Raw genomic sequence first — 27,622 nt, 5'->3', positions numbered from 1 at the left:
CACAATAAACTGTGGAAAATTCTTCAAGAGATGGGAATACCAGACCACCTGACCTGCCTCTTGAGAAACCTATATGCAGGTCAGGAAGCAACAGTTAGAACCGGACATGGAACAACAGACTGGTTCCAAAGGAGGACGTCAAGGCTGTATATTGTCACCCTGTTTATTTAACTTCTATGCAGAGAACATCATGAGAAACGCTGGGCTGGAAGAAGCACAAGCTGGAATCAAGATTTCCAGGAGAAATATCAATAACCTCAGATATGCAGATGACACCACCCTTATGGCAGAAAGTGAAGAGGAACTCAAAAGCCTCTTGATGAAAGTGAAAGAGGAGAGTGAAAAAGTTGGCTTAAAGCTCAACATTCAGAAAACGATGATCATGGCATCCGGTCCTATCACTTCATGGGAAATAGATGGGGAAACAGTCGAAACAGTGTCAGACTCTATTTTTGGGGGCTCCAAAATCACTGCAGATGGTGACTGCAGCCATGAAATTAAAAGACACTTACTCCTTGGAAGGAAAGTTATGACCAACCTAGATAGCATATTCAAAAGCAGAGACATTACTTTGCCAACAAAGGTCCGGCTAGTCAAGGCTATGGTTTTTCCTGTAGTCATGTATGGATGTGAGAGTTGGACTGTGAAGAAAGCTGAGTGCACAAGAATTGATGCTTTTGAACTGTGGTGTTGGAGAAGACTCTTGAGAGTCCCTTGGACCGCCAGGAGATCCAACCAGTCCATCCTAAAGGAGATCAGCCCTGGGATTTCTTTGGAGGGAATGATGCTGAAGCTGAAACTCCAGTACTTTGGCCACCTCATGCGAAGAGTTGACTCATTGGAAAAGACTCTGATGCTGGGAGGGATTGGGGGCAGGAGGAGAAGGGGACAACAGAGGATGAGATGGCTGGATGGCATCACTGACTCGATGGACATGAGTTTGAGTGAACTCCGGGAGTTGGTGATGGACAGGGAGGCCTGGCGTGCTGCGATTCATGGGGTCATAAAGAGTTGGACATGACTGAACGACTGAACTGAACTGAACTGAGGGTTAGTTCTTTGGTAGTCTAGGGTTTTGGTGTCAGTGCTCCCACTCCAAAGTCTCGGGGCTTGATCTCAAGTTTTATGTGGGCCTATACATTCTTTTCTGCTGGTCAGGTACTCCTGTCTGCTCTCAGTTGGTATCTTGCATGCACTTCTGTGTCTGAAGGTGTATTCCTGATGGACAGAGATGTACTCCACGTCCACCTACTCCTCTGCCATCTTGTTCTCCGCCTGAATTAAACAATTTTTTTCACAGTGAATAGAGAAAGCGTTTGTATGAAGATTTGGTAGTTCAAAATTTTTCCAAGTGGAGCTGATAGAGAAAATTTTTTCTTCTTATAAACCATGGACTCTACTACATGGAAGAGCCTTGCTGGCATGGGCAAGCAGCTAGGCCTGCAGCTCCTTCAGCTCCCACCGTATCTTACTTCAGCCTCTCCAAGTGCTGGGCCTCTCTGTATATTTTACTTGATGAGTTCAGATACAAAAATGATCAGATAGCTAATGAAGTGTCATGAGCAAAGTGAAACAAGAAAAGATCACTTAAAGTATTTAAATGATGATCCAAATTTAAAGTGATCTCAGGACGCAGTTTCACGGTGTCCATACATTCTGTTCCTTGCTGAGGACCAAGGCAACCACCATCTGCTCCGCCAGCTGAAGCAAGTCTGTGATGCAAACAGCGGCGCCACCCTCCTCGAAACATACAAGCCTTTGCACAGAAAGGGAACCAAAAATAAAATGAAAAGACAACCTATGGACTGGGAGCAAATATGTGCAAACATGCAACCATCAAGGGCTTAAATTCTAATACACAAACAGTTCATACAACTCAATAACAAAAAAACAAATGACCCAATCAAAAAATGAGCAGAAGACTTGGAGTCAATTTTCCAAAGAAGAATAAAAATGGCCAATAGGCATATAAAAAGATGCTGAATATCTGTAATTATTAGAGAAATGCAAATCAAAACTACGAGGTACCACCTTACACCAGTCAAAATGGCCAGCATTAAAAACTCTACAAATAACAAATGCTGGAGAGGATGTGGAAGAAACAGAATGCTCCTACACTGTTGGTGGAAATTTAAGTTGGTACAGTGTACCAACTATGGAAAACAGTGTGGAGGTTCCTTAGAAAACTAAAAATAGAGCTACCATATGATTCAGCAATCCCACTCCTGGGCATATATCCAGACAAAACTCTGATTCAAAAAGGTACAGGCACCCCTACGTTCATAGCGGTACTATTTCACAATAGTCAAGACATGGAAACAACCTGGCTGTCCATCAACAGATAAACAGATAAAGAAGATGTGGTACATATATACAATGGAATATTAGTCAGCCATAAAAAGAACTAAATTCTGTCATTTGCAGGACCTGAATGCAACTAGAGATTTTATACTGACTGAATTAAGTCAGGAAGAAAAAGACAAATACCATATGATATCATTTATATGTGGAATCTAAAACATGACACAAATGAATCTATCTATGAAACAGAAAGATTTGTGGACACGGAGAATAGACTTGTGGCTGTCAAGGGATGTGAGGGAGGGATGGAGTGCGAGGCGGGGTTAGCAGATTATAAGCTACTGTATATATAGGATGGTTAAACAACCAGATCCTACTGTATAGCATAGAAAACTGTACTCAGTATCTTGTGATAAACCACAATGGAAAAGAATATTTTAAATGTGTATGTATAACTGAATCACGTTGCTGTACAGCAGAAATGAACACAAATTCCACATCAACTATAATTTTTTAAAAAACTTCAACTTCACTGATAGAGGAAAAAACAAAAAAGAAACATGTTTTGTGCCAGTGAACAGTGTTACCTTGGGCTCTAACAGGCACTCTAAAACTACTGGTGAAAATGGAAAATGGCCCAGTTTCCTGGAAGGTAACTTGGCCATAAGACTTGAAGTCTGAATTCCTAGGACTTAATAGTGGTGAAGTGAAGGGTTCCAGGGGTTCTGAAAAGGGAGCTCTGGACTCCGCTCTGGTGTTGATGCCAGTGTCCTCACTGGAAATAGGATACTCAGATACCGTGGAGGAGCTTCTCCTGGAACACAGCAAGCACTGGGGCTGTCTTCTCATGTGGTCATATGCGTACCCCTGGAAAGACCCCAACGCCCCTACCCTCTCTGTGGAAGCCTGAACAGCTGAATCTCCTTCTCTGGGACTGGGCAGGACAGATAAGGAGATCCCGTCTCACAGATGGAGAAACAGCACAGATGGACGAAGACCTGGCAAGGTGCCACGGTCACGGGGTGATCCAGGAGAAAGGCTGGAAGAAAACCAGATCCCCAGGCTGACTCCACCAGCCCAGGCAGGCTCCTAGTGGAAGGTTCTCTTTCCATAATTTACACCCCACTCTGCCAAATGAATACCAGGGACGATGAGAGGAGCTGACTGCCCGGCACCCTGGAGCAGCTGTGCTCTGGCCAGCCGGTCTGGCCTGGGGCCCTGGATCTGCACAAACAGACAGCCCACGGAGGCTCGGGGGTCCTGAGGCCTCTCATGACCAGCGTGCTATGTGCAGAGCCAGAGACAGGAGGCCAAAATCTAGCACGTGGACCCAACTACAGGGTGAACAAAGCTGCCCAGTGATAGGTTTAGGCCCCAAAAGACTGAAATGGCCAGAGCTCTTGGAAAAGGTGAAAGCCCTCACTGAAAACCTCTTTCCAGCTTGGTATAAATGGAGCTCACCAGTGCTCACCCCTCATGTCCAAAGAGAAGACAAAGTGCCTGGGAGTGTGAAGGGCATACCTAATGGTATAACCCCTAAGTGCCACGGAAATTTCAGAGGAAGAATACGGGGGCCTGAGTAAGCAGAATGAGTGTGTTTAACCAGAGAGCTAGAAGCACCTTTGGCCGCTATGACTGTGCAGGGCACTCCCCAGGGCAGAAAACACCAGGCCACCCAAGCAGGGGCTAAAGTGGGGCACAGCCCTTCACACCTGGGCACAATGGACCCACTCGCCGAAGCGCGGGTGAAGCTGCGGGCGTGCACTGCGTGCGCAGGATGCATAGAGGCTGGCTCCCGCTCGTCTGAGATGTACCTGGGAGCGAGTAATCCTTCAGCCACACACGCCATCCCTAGCCAGCCACACAGCTCCAGATCCATCGCTGTCTCTACGGGGCCACCAGACGGCCCAGCCACGAGGCAGGCAGCGGGGGAAGGAGTGAGTCCTCTCCTGGAAAGGCATCAGCCCCTTCATGCCAGGCTGCTCTGGGGCGACAGCACTCACCAGAGGAGCCCAGAATGAACACACGCCAAGGAAAGAGAAAGGAAAGCCAAGAACAAGAAGGAGGGAGGGAATGGTGCCTTGAGGCCGCCGCAGGACCAGAAGACAACACCGAGGCCCTTTGTTTCCGTCCGCGCTCAGGAGAGCGGCCAGGCCTGTGAGGCATCCTCGGGATGAAGGGCCAGTCAGAACCTCGGGAGGCTGGGCCAGGCCCATATGGGCTGCACTCCTTCCTGCCCTCTCAGAGCAGGAACCATGGCTGCATGGGGCTAGCCCAGCCTCGGGGGCTGCGGGTCCTGCACCACACCCTAGCACACACCTGCCCAGGTACCGCTGCTGCTACACAGCCATCCTCACACCACTGCAGGAATGCACTTGGTCCCATGAACACTGCTGGTGTTCAGAGGTCCTGTGGACTGTGACAGTGGGTGTAACTCAGGCTTCTGGTCCCTAAAAGTAGTTGCCTGCCCTCCATCTCAACAGGACTTCCCTGGTGGCTCAGACGGTAAAGCGTCTGCGTACAATGTGGGAGACCCGGGTTCAATCTCTGGGTTGGGAAGATCCCCTGGAGAAGGAAATGGCAATCCACTCCAGTACTATTGCCTGGAAAATCCTATGGACAGAGGAGCCTGGTAGGCTACAGTCCATGGGGTCACAAAGAGTCAGACACGACTGAGCGACTTCACTTCTTCACTTCATCTCAACACTTCTCCTTCCCATCAGATGACTCAGTGCAGCTAGAGGTCAAGACAACAGAGCCAGGAAGGAGCACACAGAGTGACAGGACACCAGAGTATGGAGTGGGCACGGTCTCTGGTCAGGGGGCCTCGTGGAGCCTAGCCCACCCATCCCAGACCTGTTACAGCCAAGGGAATTGACTTTGACTAAATCTGGTCAAAGCCATCGTGTTTGGGAAAAGGGTGGCAGAGGATGAGATGGTTGGATGGCATCACTGACTCAATGGACATGAACTTGGGCAAACTCTAGGAGATGGTGAAGGACAGGGAGGCCTTGCGTGTTGCAGTCTGTGAAGTGGCCAAGAGTTGGACACAACTTAATGACTGAACAACAATATCGTGTTTGGGGTGCTCTGTGTTCCAGCAGAGTCCTGTCCCCGTGGGCTTGGCTGCTACTCTCCATAATCACCGCTCTGTGTGGACCCCCTCAGGATGAAGCCTGTATTCCTAAAGCCCAGGGCCTTTCTCCCTTGGGTCCAACACAGAAACTTACAGAGCAGGCCACCCTGGCTCTGGCCCTGATCCTAACCCTCACACTAACCTCTACAGTAACTACTGCTCACACAACCCCAATCCTTTAATCTTAGCTCCAGCCCTAACCTTATTGTGTGTGTTAGTTGCTCAGTTGTGTCCGACTCTTTGCAACCCCTCAGACTGTAGCCCACCAGGCTTTTCTGTCCATGGAATTCTCCAGGCAAGAACACTGGAGTGGATTGTCATTCCCTTCTCCAGAGGAACTTTCCAACCCAGGGATCAAACCCTGGTCTCCTGCATCACAGGCAGGTTCTTTACCATTTGTGCTACAGGGAAGTCCTAACCTTATTACTAACCCCCATTCTTGCCGAAATAAGATACTGAAAAGGTATTACAACTGGGAAGAGATTTAAAAGTATCAGGAAGACCTAACAGGATTTATTCCAACAATCAACACTTGGAATTTCATTGATGTAATTCTCTTTGTTAAGAGATAAAAGGAGACAATCCTATGACTCTCTTAATGGCAGCAATGAACATTCAGTAAACCGTAACTTTTATTTTTTATTTCAAAAAAAAATTTAATAGAAGAGCAACAGAAGGAAATGTGTGTAACTTGATGAACACCATGTACCGGACAGCCAGCTGCCGCAAGCACGCTTCACGGTGAAGGAGCATTCGGGTCAACTTAGGAATGAGTCAAAACTCAGCTGAGAAACCCACTGCAAGTAAAAGCATGGCTGTGTGCAAATACAAAAAAACTGATAGCTTTCCTATACATTATTAAATATTAGAGGAATGTAATAGGAAACTTCCAATTCCAATAAGTAGATAATATAAGTCAGGAAAGAGCTCAAAAGAGAAAACATACAGCAAAAAAGCTATAAAATATAACTGAAGGCTAATTAGGGAATCAATGAAGAAACAGAATATCTTCCTCTTTTAGAAGCTGAATATTGCTAAAATACCAGCTGTCTATCATTTAAATTATAGGTTTGATCCATTTGAAATGAAACCCCAATCTGATTAGCTTGGGGTTTAAAAATCATCCTAAAGTTCACCTAGAAATTGAGTAGCCAAGAATAACCAAAATAAATATACCATGAAACTAAATTAAATCAGTGTACTGGCTTCCCTGGTGGCTCAGCAGTAAAGAATCCACCTGCCTATGCAGGCGATGTGGGTTCTATCCCTGGGTCAGGAAGATCCCCTGGTAAAGGAAATGGCAACCCATTCCAGTATTCCTGCCTAGGAAATCCCACGGACAGAGGAACTTGGCGGGCTACAGTCCATGGGGTCACAAAAGAATCAGACACGACTTAGCAATTAAACAACTGGCACAAGAACAAACAGATCAGTCAGAGAATTCTGAAACAGATACTAGTATATGCAATATTTTCAAATAGGACAAAAGTAGCAAAACAAACCATTGGGAAAATGACGTAATTTTCAACAAATAGTGTTTTCAACATTTGCAAGCAACTTAATTGTTCAATATTTGTAAGCAAATTATATATTCACCTAATAACATAACTTTGGCCACCTGATACAAAGAGCCAACTCATTGGAAAAGACCCTGATGCTGGGAAAGATTGAAGGAAGGAGGAGGAGGGGACAACAGAGGACGAGATGGTTGAATGGCATCACCGACTCGATGGACATGAGTTTGAGCAAACTCTGGGAGATGGTGAAGGACAGGGAAGCCTGGCATGCTGCAGTCCATGGCATCGCAAAGAGTCAGACATGACTTAGCAAATGAACAACAAATACCATACATCAAATTAAATCTCAAGTGGACTGCACATGTCAAAGCAAAAAGTAAAAGCAGAAAGGGAAACACAAGTGACTACCCACATTTCAGGCTGGGAAAGGATTCTCCTAATGCAAACACCATAGAAGATGATGTCACAGAGTAGCATATTGATAGACAGCACCAAATGGCCGACATCAGATTAAAAGGTGAATGGCTCCAGGGAAAACAAAAGCCTGGAACATGAACGCTGAATGTCCTCAGTGCACAAGGATGCTCACACTTGAGGAGGGCCACATGCTCTAGAGAGGCTCAACTGCTTATACTGGGTGTGTTTCTGCTTTGGGAGATGCATAAAGCCCAGGGTTTTCAGGGGCTGGGAGCCCAAGCTCTCAGGCTGCTGTAATTCACCAACTGAGAGCAACTGGGCAGTCGCACATTACACCCCTTCTAAAACGTCTGTCTCCTCTGACCTGGGTTGCACAGGGATGAACACCGCCATACTGCCTTGGGAAGGGGGCCGACTGACGCACAGGATGTCTGCCTCATGACTACTGGCTCTAGCGACGGATCTGCAAACAGTCCAAACACACTGAACAGAAAGGGAGTGATTTAACAAAATAATACCTATATCCCTATAGTGGAAACTGCACAACTTTTTAAAAATAACGTTTTCAAATGGTAACTTGGAACATTTTGTGGTACACCACTCCATTTGAAAGCAGGGCGCAGAAATGTGCATGCCACTTATTCCCAGCGGTGAAGCCTGGAGTGAAATAGAGCAGACTCAGCTAAATCTCAGTAGAGGCTTAGCCCCCGCAGCCCCCGAGCACCGCCATCAGCAGGGTCCCCTCTGAGCACCAAGATGCTGTGACAGTCACGCGTGGGGGCAAGGGGGGAGGAGGCAGTGACACACAGCAAACATGCAAAACCGAGAGGGCACGGGGTCCTGGAGCCTGTGAAAGGATACAACGTAAGAAGCTGCAGCGCTCAGCTCCCCAAGGAGAAAGATTTTCCACCAGATTCGGCGAGGCAGAGGCCACATGACGGAGCAGAGACGCAGCCCTGCTGGGAGGGCCAGATGGCCATGGTGCTTGGCCCCAGCAGAAGCGGAGGCTGAGTCGGGTAGAAGGCTGCTTTTGTTGTGTGTGTATATGTGTGTGTGTGTGTGTGTGCGCGCGCGCGTGTGTGTGTGTGAAATAGTATTTGCTGTAGAACCCTTTACATTTTATTTTTAACAAAATTACAAATGTACCTAGTTTTGAAAGTTAGAGTTCCACAGAGCCGAAGGTTACAGTGTCGCCTGCCGTCTCCCCACCTCGGCCCCATAGGCTCTTGCTCTTTTATCTTTTACCCTCTTGCTATTTCTCTCCCCAGTTCTAACGATCAGTTTGCATGGCTCTTCTTGAAGCCAGGATCTTGTGTGTCATCCACTAGCTGCCTCCACCCCTCCCTCTCCCCATCCCTCTAAGTGTTACACCTCCGTCCACCATCCAGCCGGGACCACAGGCAGTTCACTCCTCACACTGCACCTCCCTCCTGGACATGCGAGTCCTGGAATAAAGGATGGCCTCCCATAATTTTCTGTGTACTTATTGTTGATTCACCTCCAGACTCTTGCCAGGGATCCGTGGCCATCTGACCCCTCAAACACAGCAGGGAACAGCCCACCAGCTCCTCCGGGAGCCCCATCTTCCTGCTCCTCCATCCAAATGGCAGAGCCCTAAGGTGTCCCCTTACATACACACATACATATAGTCGCTAGCTGCTGCTGCTAAGTCGCTTCAGTCATGTCCAACTCTGTGTGACCCCATAGATGGTAGCCCACCAGGCTCCCCCGTCCCTGGGATTCTCAAGGCAAGAACACTGGAGTGAGTTGCCATTTCCTTCTCCAATGCATGAAAGTGAAAAGTGAAAGTGAACGTGAAGTCATGTCAGACTCTTAGCGACCCCATGGACTGGAGCCCACTAGGCTCCTCTGTCCATCGGATTCTCCAGGCAAGAATACTGGAGTGGGTTGCCATTTCCTTCTCCAGGGGATCTTCCCCACCCAGGGATCAAACCCGAGTCTCCTGCATTGCAGGCAGATTCTTTACCTCTTTACCGACTGAACTAGAAGAAAAGCCCTGCCTGCTCCCAAAAGCCCACCCCAGGTTCCTGCTGTTCCGGGGGCCAACAGAGCTGGAACTGGGGTCACCGGCTCCATAACCCACTTGAGTGTGGCCATACTTCCCGCTTGGGATCGTCTGTTCTGCATGTCCCTGGCCACTGCTTCACCCTCCAGTCTTCAGCCAGGGTGGGGAAGGGGTGTGTCTCATTGTGGGAGGGGCCGAGTCTTAAACAGGCTTTCCACCGTCTTACTTCTCTCCCTGGATCACCAGGCGCCTTCATCAGTTGAGGCTGAAAGCTGATGACAGGAGAAAGCGGAAGAAGAAAGGTTGGAGGCACAATAAGGGCCTCAGATAAAAGCAAACCTTCTAGGAGTCGGGGCAGGGTGAGGTACTTGATCAGTCTTAGGGCCGTTTGGTCCCTGGCAGCAGCAGGACAGAGGCCGGACAGGAAGGACCGGGTGTCTGTGTACAGGGCTGCCCTGTGAACCATAGGCTGAAGGCGGAGGGGTAACCAAGAAGGACATGGAGTGCGGGGAGGCCCTGATGGAGGAGTCCCGTGGCAGGGCCGTCTGTATTCGTTGTTGGTGAGTTTTAAAGTTCTTTTCCATATTTTCCAGTTGTGTAGTGAAGGTAGTCAATTTAATGCGGGGAGGGGGGCGGGGGCGAGTTTGAAAGCAAATAATCATTCTCAGTATCATGAAGAATAAAAGACTAGAGTGAATAAAATGTCACCAAATGTTTGTGATCATGATTCCTTAATTCCCTGATCCTAGAGCGGTCGATGGCCCAGTCTCCAGCCCGGCGGGGAGCCAAGTGCCTGTGGAACAAAGCGGGTCAGGGGCCCAGCGGGGTCTGAGCGCAAGCGCACGGAGACAGAAAAAGGCCCATCTGCAGCTGCTCCACGGCACTAAGTTCTCAAAAGACGTGCAAATGGAAAACCGCATTCTTCCTGGGCCACCGTCCCCTGGGAAACATCCGGGGCAGATGAGCTCCGTTCTGGCTCGTCAGCCCCCTGGATCCCACAGGAAGACGCAGGCGGCTTCACCAGAGACAGACATATCTGTTCCAACCAGCTCAGAGCTCCTAACGGTTCCCTCCCTACCCACAGAAGGACAGGTACCCTATGAAAAACCTGCGCCTTGCCTTAGCCAAGCCTCAGGGGAGCCCCCAAATAAGCCACAGTCCCTGGAGCCACCGTTCTGCCGGGGTGCTGGCATCCTCAGCGCCCACATTCGGCCCATGGGCTGTGCACACGCGGACAGGGAGGTGCCTGGCCAGCTCGCCCACCCAAGCATGCTGCTGTGTCCAGAACTGGTGGCCGGGTCTGAACCAACGTTTCCTGCATGCCGGGGTAGATATGTGGGCAACAGCAAAGTCCAGGGGAGAGAGGCCCAGCACACACAGGGTGCTGTTTATATGCCTGAGTTCCACAAGCCTTTCCTTGGAGATTTCTGTGAAAATTAGATCCAGATTTATACAATTACAAAGTTGGTCCCACGCCAGCAGGGATCTGGATGTCCTCTAAGAACCAGGTATTATAACAGCTTTAGTCTGAAACAATTCAACACACAGAGGAAAAAAGACCACCCAGCTCCCTGCTCCCACGCTCAGCAGCACAGCTATCAAGGACAGAGATGTGTCTGCCCTGCCCTCCTCCCCGGCCCCGCCCCTTCATGCTCTCGGCTCCCTTAGGCCTGGAGCCCTTCCCCCTCCACCACCCACAGGGCTGGTTCTGATGCTTCCTCCAAGGCTCTGCTCAGATGCTCCTTCCCAGGGCTATTCTGACCACCCATCAGTGCCTCCAGACCCCAATTCTTCTCTGTTCGTCCCCAGAAAGCGTCACCACCCGGCACACTTATTACTCGTATGTTTTATAGGCCCCACGAGAATGTAATAAAGAAGGCTGTGATTCCAGAAGCATGCCCAGCCCATCACAGGCATTCTGTCAATATTTGCTGAACAAATGCATCAAGGTCTTTGCTCAAGCAATCTGTAACCTAAGAACTTTTCTCCTCAAATATTGTTCATCTGGTTACCCACCAGCCCAAAGCCCCCTGTGCACGTGCTCTCTGACTCCTTGCCCCTGTCTCTCATGTCTCCCGAGGGGGCTGCTGGCAGCAGGCCCCAGAAGGTCATAGTGGCGCTCTAGCGCTCTCTGATCCAGATCGGGTGAGCTCAGGACCACTCGGAGCTGTGGTGAAGGTCACCAAAAAGGGCAGATACCAAGTTTGGAGCCCACATTCTGTCATCAAGGCAGCTCCCAGTTATCCTGCCATCGCTGGATATGAGTGGATGTGAGCTCATGAGGTCAGAGGCTTCACCTCAGAGCCCCATCTCACCACCGACAAGCACAGTGACCAGTGATGTTGCCTCCCAAGCCTTGGAAAGTGAACTGAAGGACAGCACCACCCCCCAGGGCAAGGCAAGGGGCTCGGAGGAGCAGAACGGGCACAGAGCAGCCGCCAGCATGACCACAGCAGCCTTCCCAGCAAGGCCACTGAAAACTTTTAGAAAAATGAAGGCATCTTAAGGATAAATCTAAAAGGAATCCTTTTAAGGTAGTTTTGCACAACTGGAGTCACAGCCACAAAGAAATGTCCTTGGGGCCTGGACGTGACACCATGACGGCCACAGTGCACACTGGTCACTGCTAGAACCTGGGACAAAGGCACTATCTGCTTGGCCCAGGCTAACAACTGGTTCTCAGGCCCCTGCTGGACAGTGTAGTCAGGTGACTCTGGAGAAGGTTTTTAGAAAAGAAGCAAACTACCTCTTTTAACATGCTGGCTCTCCAGAAACCAGAGGGAAATGACACACACCACTGACAGGATGCTGCACCTGACCTGTGATGGGGCCCTTGTGGGACTTGAGGCCAGGCCACAAGGAGAGTCAGCAAGACACATGGCTTCATATGTAAGCAAGACTTCACAACTCAACTGATGTGGGAAGAATCACTCAGTTTAAAGACGTACCTCTCCAAAGGCATCACAAGAAGCGCTACTTACATGGAACCATGTGAAGAGCTTCCCTCTGTAGGCAGCCCTGTAAACAGGTTAAAAAAATTATTATAACTGGAAATCATGGCAGAAAATAACTCAAAGGATGCTCCATCATCTTAGATATCAAATTTTATCAAACTAAATAAATGTTTTAAAAGAATGTAGCCATGAGTCAGTTATTTAGAAGGCCAAAGATAGTCTCCAGGAAAAAGAATTCCGTGAAAGATGGTTGGATTCTAAACTGAGTCTGGAACTTGAAAGACACCAGTAACCACTCAGAGTGCAGTCTCCCCTGAACCCTGGCCCACAGTCCTAACCCTGGTGGAAGTCTGGGTGGCACTGACTCCTACAGCCCTTGAGGTCTGTGGCAAGCAGCAAGGAGAAGAGCGCAGTGAGGTGTAGACAGGACCCCCCACCGCAATCCCCACCCACATGGTTTCAGCTCCAAGTTGAAGAATGCTGTGCCTTAGAGCAGGACCTTGGAGCCCAGCCTGTGCAGACTCCCCGGCAGGTAAACAGCTCTGCTCAGGCGACTCCTCAGGGAGCCCTGGAGCATTCATCCAGGGAGGACTGAAGGCTAGTGGAACTCAGGAGACATCCACTTCTGGCATGACAGCGAGGAGGAACCAGGTGGACTCTCCAGCCTCAAACAATGAAGAAACAGACAGAAGACATGAGACAGGTGCTCAGCGGTGGGACAACAGGCAGCACAGAACAAGGAGCCTGAGGGGGAAACACATGGGATGCATACTGGCTGCACAGAGGACAGCTGGGAAGGTTTCAAGGCCATGGCGCCAGAAGGCGGACCCAGGCAGAGTCAGGGGAGTCTTGAGGTGAGGAAACAGCTGAGGTTCAAGGAGGCAACGGCAGCGAGAACCAGCAGGGTAGAAGACCAGAAAGGAGAGAGCTAAGACGTGCTCTTGAGACCAGTGGGGATGCACCTGACTCTTCACCAGGACACTGGTCAACCTGTGTAACTGAGGCCAGGGAACACGTGACAGCAAGAAGCAGAACAAAGTGTCGCCATCACTGGCACAGCCTCAGGAGTGGACCTCACTCCCACCAACTGGACCAGGGAACCTACGACACAGGGACCACTGGGCCGGGCACTTGGGAGAGCACAGGCAACTAGGTGCTGCTGCTGCTAAGTCGCTTCAGTCGTGTCTGTGCGATCCTGTAGATGGGGGCTAAACTTTCCAAGCAACGAGTCCATTTCAAGAGGAAAATCTAAAGTAAATAAAAAGGCATAACCCAACAACATACAATCATGTCTTTTGTTCATTTAAAAAATACCAGGGATGCAAAGAAGCATAAGAATATATCTCATATGGAGGATAGTTGATCAATAAGAAAAGGAACCAGAAATTACCCAGGAAATAATTAGCACACGCAGTCCCTAAAACAGCTACTATAAACACATTGTACATGTTCAAGAAGATAGAGGAAAGCATAGCGTGTAGGAGAGACATGAAAAGCATTTTTTAAAAGACCCAAATTAAACACACAGAGAAGAAAAATACGTCTGAAATGAAAAATACACTAGATGGCATTAACATCACATTAGACACTAGAAAGGAAACATTAGTCAGTGAGCAGACAAAACAATCTCTGAAGACAGAAATGATCTAAAATGAAACACAGGGAAAGATTCCCTCTTCCCTAAAAACACTGAAATATTTGTGTAATTGAACACTTGGGGCGGGGGTGGAGAACAGGATGGGACAAAATGTATTTAAAGATATAATGACTTTTTTTTGCAAAAATTGATGAAAATTATGAATCCATAAATTCAAGGTCAACAATCCCCAAGTAGAAGACAACATGAAGGAAATAAAATCAAGGTTCAAGGTATATTATAGTTGACTTACCCAAAGAGAAAATCTTCAAAGCAACCAGAGGGAAAAAAAAAAAGTATGTTCAGAGGAACACAGACGTGGTGGACAAGGGCTTTCCAGAAACAATGCAAGCCAGAAGTCAATGAAATAACATCTCAAAGTAATGAAGGAAAAAGCTACCAACCTGAAAAACTATATATAGTGAAAATAACTTTCAAATCAAAAGCAAAATGAAGATTTTTTTCCCAATAAACAAAAGCTAAAATAATTCATCACCGACACTTCTAAACTACAATGTTAAAGTAAGTCCATCATACAAAAGAAAAATTATATCAGAAGAAAATCTAGATCTACAGAAAGAAATGTAAAGCACTGGGAACAAAATTCATGAATAAATATAAGAGGCTTTCTTCTTAATTTATAAGATTGTTTTAAAAGATAATGGACTATATAAAGCAAAAATAATGACAATGTATTGTGTGGTTTAGAGCACTGTAGAAGTAAAAATATCATGACAGTAAGTAACATAAAGGTCAGGAGAAGTGAGATGGAAGTATATTGCTGTTGGGTTTTATACTATAAGTGAACTTGTATATTATTTGAAGACAGACAGTGATAAGAATATACACAATGAATCCCAAAGAAACTAATAAAAACGAAGTAGTGATATAGCTAATAAGCTAGTAAAGGTGATACAATTCATCATAAATAGTACTTGACACAAAATAAGTCAAAAAAAGAGGACAAGAGGACCTAACAGCACATGGGACCAATAGAAAACCAATGGCAAAATTATGAATTTAAGTTCAATCATATCAATAGTCATATTAAGTATGTGCTAAGTCATTTCAGCCATGTCCAATTCTTTGTGACGCTATGGACTGTAGCCCACCAGACTCCTCTGTCAATGGGATTCTCCAGGCAAGAATACTGGAGTGGGTTGCCATGACCTCCTCCAGGGGATCGTCCTGACCCAAGGGTCGAACCTGCATCTTTTACATCTCCTGCACTGGCAGGTGGGTTTTTTACCACTAGCGCTACCTGGGAAGTCCCTTGTTATGTATAAATGGTCTAAAACAACCTCGTTAAAATACAGAAATTTTTAAGATTGGATAAAAAAAATAGGACCTCACTACAATATTTATAAGAAACCCACTTTAAAAATAAATATACAAATAGATTAAAATAAAAGGGATGGAAAAAGATGTACCACTCTAATCCTAATCAAAAGTAAGTTGGAATGACTATATTAATATCAGAAAAAATGAGGTTTCAGTGCAAAGAATTTTATCAGAAGTAAAAAAAAAAAGGCATTACATAATAATAAAGGGATCAAAACAACTAGACAGAAGATTAGTAAGACATACAGGAACAACAGCACTATCAAACAACACTATCGCCCACCATCACATAACTGGCATTTAGAGAGCACTCCATGCAATAACAACCCAAGATACATCCAAGTGTTGGGGAGGACCTAGAGAAACAAGCACTTTCATTTATCACTGGTAAGAATTTAAAACTGTGCAGCCTAAATGGAAAACAATTTACCAGTTCCTCAAAAAGTAAAACACGGAATTATCATATGACTTGGCCATTCTATTCTTAGGTATATATCCAAAAGAACTAAAAGAGAGACTCAAACAGACACTTGTTCAAAGCATCATTACTGACAATAGCCAAAATGTGGAAACAACTCAAACGTCCATTAACAAATATGTCCAAATAATGGAATATTCTGTGGCCATAAAAAGCAGTGAAGTGCTGATACATGCTACAACTCAGATGAACTTTGAAAACATTATGTTCAATCACAGAGGTCACATACTGTATAATTCCATTTACAGGAAATACAATAGGTATTGTATTGAATAGGTAAATCCACAGAGATAGAAAGAGAATTAGCAGTTTCCAGGTTATGGGGAACAAGGAATATGGAGAGTAATTACTTAATGGGGATGTGGTATTCCCCTGAGGTGGTGAAAAAGTCTGACTTTGAAATGTCTAAGACTGGGTGGTGGCTGCTCGACACCGCTGAATTCACTGAACTGCACACTTTCTAATGATCAATTATGCATGACACGAATTTCACTTCAGTAAAAAGAAAATAAATATAACAAAGGAATGTGAGAAACTATCGCATGCCAATAAATGGAATTCTTAGAAAAATAAAGCTATCAAAACTCACTCAAGAAAAACCAGATAACTCTATAAGTATTCAAGTTAAAAATCTTCCTACCAATAAAATAGCCAATCCAGATGGCTTCAATGGAAGAAATACTCAAGGAAGAAATAATAGCAGTTTCTTACTAACTTGTCCTGAAGATGGAATGTAAGAAACCACTAGACAAATCCTTCTGTTAGGCAAGAGTTAACTTGATGCCAAAACCCAAAAAAAAGAAACTGTAAGTAAACCAATATTCCCCATATATATAGATGCAAAACTCTTACATTTAACATATGTAATCATACAATATAAAAAATATATCATAGCAAAGTGGATTTCTATCTAGAAAAGCAACTGATTCTATACCAAAAAAAAAACACAAAAAACATAAAAACCAATGTACAGGCAACCTCATTTTATTGCACTTCATTTTACTGTGCTTCAGATATTGGTTTTGTTTTGCTTTTTCTTAACAAATTGAAAGTTTGTGCAACCCTGCGTTAAGTAAGTCTATCAGTGACATTTTTTCCAGTAGTGTTTGATCACTTCATGTGTTTATATCACATTTTGGTAATTCATGCAATATTTCAAACCCTCCACCAATACAAAGATTACCACTTGCTGAAGGTTCACATAATGATTAGCATTTTTGAGCAATAAAATATTTTCAAGTTAAGGTACACATTGTTTTTTAGACATAATGCTATTGCACACATAATAGACTAGAGCATAGTGTAAACATTAAGTAAGTTGAAGCTCCAGTATTTTGGTCATCTGATGGGAACAGCCCACTCATTGGAAAAGTCGCTGATGCTGGGAAAGATTGAGGGCAGAAGGAGAAGGGGACATCAGAGGATGAGATGGCTGGGTGGCATCACTGATGCAATGGACATGAACTTGGGCAAACTTCAGGAGATGGTGAGGGACAGGGAGGCCTAACATGCTGCAGTCCACGGGGTCACAAAGAGTCGGACGTGACTAGGCAACTGAACAGCAACAACATACTGTAAACATAACATACATGCACAGGGAAACAAAAAAATTCATGCGACTCTTTATTTCAATATTTACTTTATTGCTCTGGTCTGAAATCAAACTCACAGTATCTCGGAGGTATGCCTGAAATTGTTTATGGACCATATAAACAGAAAAAAAGAAAAACTATACATGACTTCAAAGATGCAGACAGAAAAAGCCTTTGACAAAATTCAATACCACTCATGAAAAAAAATCCTCAGCAAATTTGGAATAAGAGCACTTTATGAACCTGATAAAGGACCTCCAGTAAAAACCTACACATAACATCACACATATGGGTAAAAGACTGAACACTTTTCCTCTAAGATCAGGGACAAAGCAAGAACGTCCCCTCTCAACACTTCTATCCCACAGGATGTCAACTGCACCAAACTCATCTATCAATTCAACGTGATTTCAATCAAAGTGAAAGCAGGCTAAACAGGCAGATAAGGTCATCTGGTATTCCCATATCTTGAAGCAGTTTGTTGTGATCCACACAGTCAAAGACTTTAGCGTAGTCAACGAAGCAGAAGTTGATGTTTTTCTGGAATTCCCTTGCTCTCTCTATGATCAAACAGATGTTGGCAATTTGATCTCTGGGTCCTCTGCCTTTTCTAAATCCAGTTTGTACATCTGGAAGTTCTCAGTTCATGTACTGTTGAAGCCTCTCTTGGTGAATTTTGAGCATTACTTTGCTAGCGTGTGAGATGAGTGCAATTGTGTGGTAGTTTGAACATTCTTTGGCATTGCCCTTCTTTGGGACTGGAATGAAAACTGACCTTTTCCAGTCCTAGGGATATAAAATTAATTCAAAATATATCATAGACTTAGATATAATAGCCACAATATAAAGCTAAGAAAAGCCAAAGGAAAGAATAAGAGAAATAGGAATAAAAACAGACCTCCAGTTTTAAAAAGAATTCATGAGTATGATATAAAAAACATGATGTCTTTTATAAAAAGAAAAAAACTGATAAGTGGGATGTCATGGAAATGTCAAACCTTTGATTTTCAAAATACACATAAAAATGAGAAGTCGAGCTACAAACTAGGAGAAAATATTTGCAAAATATGTACTCCATTAGGGACTGTACCCAGAATATACAAAGAACTCTCAAACTCAATAAGAAAACAACCTAATTTTTTAAATGGGCAAAATATGTGATCTATTCCTTCACCAGAGAAAGTATGTTGATGGCAAATAAGGACACAGAAAGATGGGCTGGTGAGAAAAGAGGAAAGCACACCAGCCAGACCAGCCAGAACGCAGCACGGGAGCGGAGCATGCGTGCAGGTCACGTGGAGACAACTCTTCCAAATCCTGAACGCCAAAGTGAAAGAAGTAGAAATAGAGACCAACCTCCCAGAGGGAGACAGTGCGCCAGGGACAGGCAGCCCAGGTTGGATCAAGAGCTCCCAGCAGCTTGTGCAACACAGGACGGGGAAGCACGGGGCCCTGGGGAGGTGAGCAGGGTGGGCACACAGCAGGGGCCGGGGGCAAGAGCACTGCATTCAGGCAGCTCTGGCCACAGTTTTCCCCCAAGGAGGACTACACTGCCCCAAGTGAGCCCACCAGTCTATAGCCACAAAGACTCTTTCTCCACTGATGATGACTCTGGTAATGCTGGTGGTTTCACAGTGGGATACTCTTGCAACTGCAGATCCTAGGAATCTGCTCATGGTTCCCATTTTTACTAAATGGGAACTCACACCAAGAGAGATCTCAATAAAGGAAGAAGAGCAAATGCACTGCTTTTACCCAAAACTAAATCCGCCATAGCAAAGATATGACTTCTAGTGGACTGAATTCTCCCAGTTTGGGGGATGGAGTGTCTCCTTAACTCACCCCCTCCAACAGAGCACATTCAGAGCCCTGCAGTGCCAACATGAAGACAGGGTAACTAGAGTTTAAAAGAGCTTCTAGGGGGAGGACGGGCAAGGATGACTCAGCTCCATTTCTATCATAGAATCCACCAGTGCAATTACTGTATCCAAGTAATTACACTCCTGGTGATGGTCTCAGCAGAAAAGAGAAGGAGGTGGCAGGGGGTTGAACTTCTTTACTCCTCCACCTCAAAAAATAGCATCTCGAGGCCAGTGCATGTTGGTGACATGATCACCAAGGAACCAGAAGCCAAGACCCCAAAAGGCCCTCACCTGACCTCTAGCCCAGCATTGTCCTGCATGCCATGCCGGGCACACTCCCTTGCCTGGGAGAGCATGTTTTTACCTTGTCCACATACCCTTGATAGCAAATTTCCTCTGCTTAGAAGGTCAGTGTTATGCTCACAGCACCCATGCACGTCCTGAGATAATTTTTGTTTTATTTTCCTATTTACGATCAATCACGCTCAATATATGTGAATATAGATGTGCATGCCCACATTTCAGTCTTTTTAAGTTATGTTGATGGACTTCACTCACTACTAACAAGCAAGAATTTATAAAAGGATTTTGTTTCGATCTCAGCACATGGACTTATTAAATTAAAATTTTAAACTACAATTTTTACTATCTCACTTTTCTGAGTGGGTCACTCTCACTACCAGAATCAGACCCAAGAAATCTGCTAGGCCTCTCACCAAGGTATTGAAGTCGCCAAGGCAATGGCACCCCACTCCAGTACTCTTGCCTGGAAAATCCCATGGACGGAGGAGCCTGGTGGGCTGCAGTCCAGGGGGTCGCTAAGAGTTGGACACGATGGATCGACTTTACTTTCACTTTTCACTTTTATGCATTGGAGAAGGAAATGGCAACCCACTCCAGTGTTCTTGCCTGGAGAATCCCAGGGACGGGGGAGCCTGGTAGGCTGTCGTCTATGGGGTCGCACAGAGTCGGACACAACTGAAGCGACTTAGCAGCAGCAGCAGCAAAACACATTTACTAGACTTTCTAGACAACAACTCCCCAAATATAAGCACTTCAATTAGTGGTAGAAAGTTAGTTCTGCAGGCCCCTACCCTGGACCTTCCAGGGGAGCACATGCCAGGCAACAGCAAGTCCTGGTAGGGACAGAGGCCGTGTGCTCAGCCCTGCTCTTTACGACAATGACTGCAGATCCTTGCAGGACACACGCTTGCTCTCTGTGTAGCAAACTTAGGAAGTGCAGAAAAGCACAAGAAATATACTGGGTTGGCCAAAAGGTTCATTCAGGTTTTTCCATAACATCCTGAATGAACATTTGGCCAACCCAGTATTTAAAAGCATCTTCAATTCCCACACAAAAGCAATGACAGCAGCAGAGGGTATTTTCTTCTGGTAGTTTCTCATTGTAACATTCACATATTTTTAAATGAGGCAGAATATATATGCTTTCAGAACAATGTAATATGTCTGTGTCTATAATATTTGCAGAAAATGTTCACAACAGCTTGTTTTAGCTTTTAAACTGTTTATTGAGGGGCTTCCCTAGTGGTTCAGCAATAAGAATCCTCTTGCTAATGCAGGAGACGTGGGTTCAGTCCCTGCATCTGGAAGATCCCCTGGAGAAGGAAATGGCAACTCACTCCAGTATTCTCGCCTGTGAAATCCCGTGGACATAGGATCCTGGCACACTGCAGTTCATGGGGTCACAAAAGAGTTGGACATGACTGAGTGACTAAACAACAGCTGTTTATTGAAATTCAAAGAAATATGTCTACGAAAATCAAACATCTATTATTTGAAGTTACTTGTGCTGCTTTTATGCCTAGAACAATGCTTCTGTATATCAAAGATCAGACTAATTTTCACATAATTCTTCTCTAACTAAAAAAAAAAAAAAAAAAAAGGACTTCCCTGGTGGTCCAATGTCCCCAAAGCAGGGGATATGGGTTGGATCCCTGGCTGGGGAACTAAGATCCCATATGCCATGGGGAAACTAAGCCTCACGCCACAACTGGAGAGCCTACACACTGCAATGAAGACTTAGGACAGCCAAAAGCAAAAGGATAATATGTATCTATATAGTTTCTCCTATCAGAGAAGGCAATGGCACCCCACTCCAGTACTCTTGCCTGGGAAATCCCATGGAAGGAGGAGCCTGGTAGGCTGCAGTCCATGGGGCCGATAAGAGTCGGACTCAGCGACTTCACTTTCACTTTTCACTTTCATTCATTGGAGAAGGAAATGGCAACCCACTCCAGTGTTCTTGCCTGGAGAATCCAAAGGACAGAGGAGCCTGGTGGGCTTCCATCTATGGGATCGCACAGAGTCGGACACGACTGAAGCAACTTAGCAGCAGCAGCAGCAGTTTCTCCTATGAGTATAAAAGCAATGAATGTTCACTTCAGAAAATTCAGAAATGTATGAAAACACATTTTAGCAATGATCCCAGTTCTCAGAAACAAACAATATAACCCTTTGGTTGCACCTCCTTGAGGCCTTTAAAATACACACACACATAGACCTTTATTTTTTGTCAAATATGCTGTTTTTACCTGTGTTTTGACTTCATATTCTGGGCTCATTTTTCCATATTATGAATCATTCCTATAAACATTAATTGCTGCCTAATAATCTATTGTGTGTATAAGTCTAATAACTGATTTACTAAATCATCTATTATTGGGCATTTGGGGTGCTTCCAATTGTTATTTATGTAAATTAATGATGTAATGAACATCCTCTGTACATAAATGTAATGCTTATCTGATTGTTGAAAATAAGTTCTTAAGAGTAGAATTTTAAGCCAAATGCCTGATTTTTAAAGCTTGTGATACACAGGACAATGAGCTCTCCAGAAACTTGTCTCCTTTCAGTCATTTTCTGAGACACAAAATAGTGACATCTCAGAGTCTGATCTCTGTGATTCCTTGCCAAAACTCCTTTGTATAAACCTTCTCAACATATATGCCAGCAAGATGGTCAGAGAATGAGGTGCATGCAATTGTCCACTAATATGGAGGCCTGGCACCTTTTCATGGTTGTTGGTATCTGTGCTCCTTTTGTAAACCACCTGCTCAATAATCACCAGCAAAGCAACTAGATGAGAGTCGATGAAATTTGTGAGGATTATAAAAAGGACACATAACTAATTTATGGCCAAAGATTCAACAAGTTTAAGTAAATCTATTGTAGAAAATATGAAATTCATGTGTTTTTAATATTAGAATTAAACATTTTTAGTAACCTAGTAATAACTGAATTGAATTGGGATGGAATCAGTGTGAACTGAGGGCTACCACAAACACCCATGTGCAGCTCCAGAGTCAAGATTTTAGCCTCTAACACTACTTTCCACAAAAGGAAAAAACATCCTTTGCTGTTTCTTTTTGTTTCTATGACTGAGGCAGGAGGTAGCAGAGAGCCTAAAATTGACAAGTGACTCAAGAAAAAAAAAATACAAAATCTGAATAGAGATAGGTATAGATGATATAGTATATAGAGATATATCTATCTCATCTATAGAGATATATCTCTATATACTATTACTATACTATAGATATACTATACTATACACTATAGTGTATACTATATACTATATCATCTCTATCTATGTATATAGATGATATACAGACATTTCAATGGAAGAATCTAGAAGAGAGACATTTATAGCAATGCAAATTTACCCCAAGAAGCAAGAAAAATCTGAAATAAACTACCTAACCTTATACCTGAAGGAAGTAGAAAAAGAACACATATAATTGAAAGCTATTAGAAGGAAAGAAATAATAAAGCTCGGGGCAGACATAAATGAAGTAGAGACTAAAAAAAACCAGAAAAGATGAATGATAAGTGAAACTAAGAGCTGGTGCTTTGAAAAGGTAAACATAATTGATAAACCTTTAGACAGACTCATCAAGGAACAAAAAAAGAGAAAAGCCTAACTATGAAAGATCAGAAATGAAACTAGAGAAGTTACAACACCACAGAAATAAAAAAGATCACAAGAGACTGCTATAGTAAACGAAGTGCCAATAAAATGGAAAACCTAGAAGAAATGGACAAATTCCTAGAAATGTATGATGTCCCGAGGCTGAACCAAGAAGAAATAAAAAATATGAACAGATCAATTACCAATAATGAAATTGAATCAGTTATTTAGAAAAACCCTCAACAAAAAAAGTCTGGGCTAATGAGCTTCACAGGTGAGTTTACCAAACATTTAGAGAAGAGTTAACACCTATCCTTCTCAACTGATTCCAAAAAAACTGCAAAGGAAGGAACACTTCCAAACTCATTCAGTGAGGCCATTATCACCCTGACACCAAAACTAGAAAAACATATCACCAAAAAAAGAAAATCACAGGCCAATATCACTGATGAACACAGATAAAAAATTCTCAACAAAATACTAGCAAACCAAATTCAGCAATGTCTTAAATGGATCATACACCACGATCAAGTGGTATGATACACCCCAGGGATGGAAAGATGGGTTAATATCCACAACCAATTAATGTGATACAACATATTACTAAATTGAAGAATAAGAATCACATGATCATCTCAATAGATGCAGGAAAAGCTTTTGACAAATTTCAATATCCAATTATGATAAAAGCTCTCTACAAAGTGGATAGAGAGGGAATAAAAATAAAAGTCATATATGACAAACCCACAACTAACATCATATTCAACAATGAAAAGCTGAAAGCATTTCCTCTAAGATTAGGAACAAGACAATATTCCCATTCTCACCACTTTTATTCAATATAGCATTGGAAGTCCTAGCCACAGTCAGACAAGAAAAAGAAATCAAAGGAGTCTGAATTGGAATGCTGAGTGCCAAAGAACTGATGCTTTTGAACTGTGCTTTGGCATTAGTTTGAACATAGTTTGAACATGCTTTGCATTGCCCTTCTTTGGGATTGGAATAAAAACTGACCTTTTCCAGTCCTGCGGCCACTGCTGAGTTTTCCAAATTTGCTGGCATATTGAGTGCAGCACTTTCACAGCATCATCTTTAAGGATTCGAAATAGCTCAGTTGGAATTCAATCACCTCCACTAGCTTTGTTGGTAGTGATACTTCCTAAGGCCCACTTGACTTCGCATTCCAGGATGTCTGGCTCTAGGTGAGGGATCACACCATTGTGGTTATCTGGATCATGAAGATCTTTTTTGTATAGTTCTTCTGTGCATTCTTGCCACCTCTGCTTAATATCTCCTGTTTCTGTTAGGTCCATACCATTTCTGTCCTTTATTGTGCCCATCTCCGTATGAAATGTTCCCTTAGTATCTCTAATTTTCTTGAAGAGATCTCTAGTCTTTCCCATTCTATTGTTTTCCTCTATTTCTTTGCATTGATCACTGAGAAAGGCTTTCTTATGTCTCCTTGCAATTCTTTGGAACTCTGCATTCAAGTGGTATATCTTTCCTTTTCTCCTTTGACTTTTGCTTCTCTTCTTTTCTCACCTATTTGTAAGCCCTCCTCAGACAACCACTTTCCCTTTTGGCATTTCTTTTTCTTGTGGATAGTCTTGATGGTCCTGCGCAATGTCACAAATCTCCATCCATAGTTCTTCAGGCACTCTGTCTATCAGATCTCATCACTTGAATCTATTTGTCATTGTACAATCGTAAGGGATTTGATTTAGGTCATACCTGAATGGTCTAGTGATTTTCCCTACTTTCTTCAATTTAAGTCTGAATTTGGCAATAAGGAGTTCATGATCTGAGCCACAGTCAGCTCCTGGTCTTGTTTTTACTGACTGTATAGAGCTTCTCCATCTTTGACTGCAAAGAATATAATCAATCTGACAGCAATAACCAGCAATATTATCAATCTGACCAACCTAGACAGCATATTAAAAAGCAGAGACATTACTTTACTGACAAAGGTCCATACAGTCAAATGATGGTTTTTCCAGTAGTCATGTATGGATGTGAGAGTTGGACCATAAAGAAAGCTGAGTGCCAAAGATTTGATGCTTTTGAACTGTGGTGCTGGAGAAGATTCTTGAGAGTCCCTTGGACAGCAAATCATAAAGGCAATCAGTTCTGAATATTCACTGGAAGGACTGATATTGAAGCTGAAGCTTCAATACTTTGGCCCCCTGATGCAAAGAACTGACTCATTGAAAAAGACCCTAATGCTGGGAAAGTTTGAAGGCAGGAGAAGGGGACGACAGAGGACAAGATGGTTGGATAGCATCACTGACTCGACAGACATGAGTTTGAGCAAGCTCCAGGAGTTGATAATGGACAGGGAGGCCTGGTGTGCTGCAGTGCATGAGGTTGCAAAGAGTTGGACATGACTGAGCAGCTGAACTGAACTGAACTATATGATTCAACAATTCCACTTCTGGGCACTATCTAAAGAAAACAAAACCACTAATTAGAAAAGATATATGCATTCCTTGTTCACTACAGTATTATTTACAACAGACAAAATATGGAAGAAGCCTAAGTGTACATCAATAGATGAATAGATAAAGAAGATGTGGTATATAAATACAAAGGAAGGGACTTCCCTGGTGGTCCAGTAGCTAAGACTCAGTGCTCCCAATGCAGGTGTCCAGGTTCAATCCCTGGTTGGGGAATTAGACCCCACATGTCACAATTAAAGATCCTACATATCCTATCGGATACTGAAGATCCTATGTGCTGCAACTAAGACCTGGCACAGCCAAATAAATAAAAATAAATATATATTTGAAAATAACATATATTTTAAAAATAAATAAATGGAATATTATTTGTGACAGCACTGACAGACCTAGAGAGGATTAAGTAAAAAAAAGTCAGAGAAAGACAAATATAGTATGATTTCATTTATATGTGGACTCTCAAAAAACGAAATGATTAAACAAACAGAAACAAAATCATAGATATAGAGGGCAAAAGGGTGGTTGCCAGAAGGGAGGAAGGAACGGGAAGGAGAGAAATAGGTGAGAAAGATTAAGCAGAACTAACTTCCAGTTGCAAAATAAATGAATCACAGACACAAAATGTACAGTGTGCAGAGTATAGTCAATAATTATGTATATATTTGTATGGTAACATATCATAACTAGACTTAGGGTGATCACCTTGAAATATACATAAATACAGAATCACTATGTTGTGTAACAGAAACTAACATGGTACTGGAGGACAATTATATTTCAAAAACAAACAAAGACAGAGAAAAAGAAATCAGATTTGTGATTACCAGAGGCAGGGGTTTGGGAGGGAGAGCTGCATGGAGTCAAAAGATACGAACTTCGAATTATGAGATAAAGTACGAGGGGTACGATGTACAACAGGATAAAAATAACACTGATGTACATTATATGTGAAAGTTGTTAAAAGATTAAATCCTAAAAGTTCTAATCACAAAGAAAACAATTTTTTAAATTTTTTTCAATTTTGTATCTATATGACATGATGGATGCTCACTAAACATACTGTGATAATCATTTCATGATTAAGTCAAATAATTATGCTGGGTACCTTAACTTGCACAGAGCTGTATGTAAATTTTCTCCAAGTAAAACCGGAAGAAAAATAACCCCAAAAATGTAATAAAATAAAAAATACAAAAATTGCAAATCACACACAAAAAAAGAAAAATAAATTGGACTTGATCAAAACTGAAAAGTGTTGTGCCTCAAAGGAAACTGTAAATAAAGAAAGGGAGAATATAAGCTACAAAATGGGAGAAAACTTCTATCTGATAGGCATCCAGAATACATAAAGAATTACAATTCAGCAATAAAAAAGACAGCTCAATTAAACAACAGGAAAAAGATTTGAATATACATGTCCCCAGAGAATCTATATAAATGGCCAATAAGCAAGTGAAAAGATTTGAAGCATCATTAGTCATTAGGGTATATATATGTGCTCAGTCACTCGGTCATTTCTGACTCTCTGTGACCCCATGGACTGTAACCCACCAGGCTCCTCTGTCCATGGGATGTTTTCAGGCAAGAATACTGGAGTGGGTTGCTGTTTTCCTCCTTCAGAGGATCTTCCTGACCTAGGGATTGAACCCATGTCTTCTGTGTCTCCTGCATTGCAGGCAGATTCTCTTACTGCTGAGCCATCAGGGAAGCCATAGTCATTCAGATCAGATTAGTCGCTCAGTCGTGTCCGACTCTTAGTGACCCCATGAATCGCAGCACGCTAGGCCTCCCTGTCCATCACCAACTCCCGGAGTTCACTCAAACTCATGTCCATCGAGTCAGTGATGCCATCCAGCCATCTCATCCTCTGTCGTCCCCTTCTCCTCTCGCCCCCAATCCCTCCCAGCATCAGAGTCTTTTCCAATGAGTCAACTCTTCACATGAGGTGGCCAAAGTACTGGAGTTTCAGCTTTAGCAT

General features: G+C 43.7%; 1 protein-coding gene across 14 annotated transcripts in view; it reads right to left on the bottom strand.

Moving 5' to 3' along the window:
- Positions 1-27,622, bottom strand: part of PCBP3 (poly(rC) binding protein 3) — a 229,948-nt gene that overhangs the window by 131,443 nt on the left and 70,883 nt on the right. For 3 of the 14 annotated variants that reach the window (XM_027548021.1, XM_027548035.1, XM_027548126.1), the window contains exon 2: positions 12,379-12,415. The exons of the other annotated variants lie outside the window; for them this stretch is intronic. The gene's annotated coding sequence lies outside the window, so the exon portion shown is untranslated. The remainder of the gene's footprint in view (positions 1-12,378; positions 12,416-27,622) is intronic. 14 annotated transcript variants of the gene reach the window in all.

Source organism: Bos indicus x Bos taurus, chromosome 1 (assembly GCF_003369695.1).
Source record: "Bos indicus x Bos taurus breed Angus x Brahman F1 hybrid chromosome 1, Bos_hybrid_MaternalHap_v2.0, whole genome shotgun sequence".
NCBI classification, from domain to species: domain Eukaryota; kingdom Metazoa; phylum Chordata; class Mammalia; order Artiodactyla; family Bovidae; genus Bos; species Bos indicus x Bos taurus.
The sequence above is the reverse complement of the archived record's forward strand: the minus strand, read 5'-3'. Positions and strand labels throughout refer to the sequence as shown.